This window comes from Protopterus annectens, chromosome 4.part0 (assembly GCF_019279795.1).
Source record: "Protopterus annectens isolate FY-2018-M chromosome 4.part0, PAN1.0, whole genome shotgun sequence".
Lineage (NCBI taxonomy): Eukaryota > Metazoa > Chordata > Ceratodontiformes > Protopteridae > Protopterus > Protopterus annectens.
The window spans coordinates 1966243237-1966245433 of NC_056733.1; positions in this window are offsets into that span (position 1 = coordinate 1966243237).

A 2197-nucleotide genomic window follows, 5' to 3' on the forward strand; every position below is an offset into this window, starting at 1 on the left:
ATTCCAGCATATACATGCAGCTAAGGCGATGTGAAAGAAATTGTGCAAACGTTTAATTCATTTATATGACAGACACACAAGAGCAATGAAGAGATGTAAGAGAAGTGGAAGGAGTAGTTCTCACCATTCACAAATTGTGATATGAATCCTACAACTGTTACATCTCTACAACTTTCTTTGATGTTATTGTTCTGACCGACCCCCCCCCCCCCCCATGAGCCATGACCACGGGAATAACTTTTTACTTGGGGAAAGCTTTTCAAAATGTAAAAAAAAGAAAAAGAAAACAAGACTAGACATTATCAACGAACTAGAAATAAGCATCTATAACATGGCGTTTAAGTAAATACTAGGTTACGAGTCCACAGAGCATTACAACCCTAGCTAATAACCAGAGGTTAGAATTAAACCCTCTGTCTTGTATCTATGACGTAAAGACTTTAAATATTACGCCAGTCCTGACACTCTTAGTAGGCACAAACCTAGAAGTTATTAGTGTAAACCCAAAAGTATCATATTGCTAAAAGGTTAAGATTCCAGCAAGGTTTTAAGTTATATATTGATATGATAGTGTATTCTCAAGTGTAAAGACTTATTAAATCACGTAACTGCATTTTGAATGCCAGTCAGACTTAGTGAGAAAATATCTATGGTATTCAATATGTTTCTTAAATAGAATGTCTAATATTACTCCATGGAGGTATGGATAGACAGTGATATTCAGTACTATCAACATGTAGTAGCATATGCATAGCACAGTTTGTCTAAGAAGAGACTTTTTCATTCTCTTCAGTGCTGCTACAAATAACCCTAAAATGTTTCCATTTGGCTGTTTAGGGTTTAATCTCCAATAAATATCAAATTGAGTTTCACACTGCATTTTGGACAAATGGTGTTTTTACCACAGTCCTTAAAATGCTTAATATCAACATTTTCAGTTTTCCTGTCTGTTGCGTATGATTCTTGGTCCATTTTATTTATCATTAGTTTCTAGACATCCTTTGGAAGTCTTCCCTTTGGAAAAGAAGTGGGATAAACTCCTTTATCTAAACCATTACTACAGACTACCACTGGAACATACTTTTTCCTTCATGTATATTCACTGAAAATTAATTCAGCACCCTTGAAGTTTTATTCTGTATAGCTCCAGACTTATTTTATTGCAGGTATATTCCACCTACTTCAATACAGTTGTTTAGCCTCTTTGTATTTCTCAGCATGCAGCTGTAAAATGTATTTCCTTATCAGTTGGTATTGCTATTACCTCTGCTTGGACATTTCTTTTTTGCCTGTCACAGTTGTTCCCCACTGTTTTTCTTTTGCTAAACCTTGCCTTTGTTCATTTATATGACTTAATATAGTTATACTTCTTAGTACATGTTCCTTCTTTCTACACCATTGATACTGCCTTTTTTGACAATCATTGTATTTTTTCATTTTTCATTCAGCTTCATTAAATCCATATGTAGATAAGCTGCCTATGAGGTGTTTTTTTTTTTTTTTGTTGTTTGTTTGCTTGCTGCTGTTTATCTTATGCGCAAATCAGCAAGGCTGCTAGAGAAGTAAGTACTGACTAGCTCCGCCATAAATCCATTGTCTGTATTTTCCTATTTAAGCTCTCTGTATGTACAATGATTTGATTACCAGCATGCAACGACATACTTGCATGCATCTTTACAGTCTACATGAAGCATGTACTTATCAGGTGTTTAGATCTTACAAATATCCCCCATAATGTTGTACTGCTCCCCTGATGTCAGGTGTCAAAGCTGCAGTGATGTAAACCACTCCCACTCCACATACCCTTTACATAATCTGGTAGTCTAGATGCTCAGACCTGTCCCACACCCCTACAGCTATCATTCTGGTTCCCCAAGTCATTTATTTATATTTTTGAAAGCTTGCCCATTTTTTACATTCTGAATGTACATATTTACATATTTCATGTACATATTTCATGACCCCTTTTTCCCTGTAAATGTATGTCTTCTCCTGCACCTGATCTTATTGCTAACGTTTGCTTTGCCACTCATTCATGTATAATTACATTTCAGCATCAGGAATATGCTGATTGCTATATCAGTATCAGTCAATGTCCCTCCAAATGGATCACTAGTTCCCAGTGAAGCAACGTCTCTGGAATTTTCCGTTCTTTATTGGTCTTTTTGTGCTGTGCATGGTTAGCATTTTTGAGAAA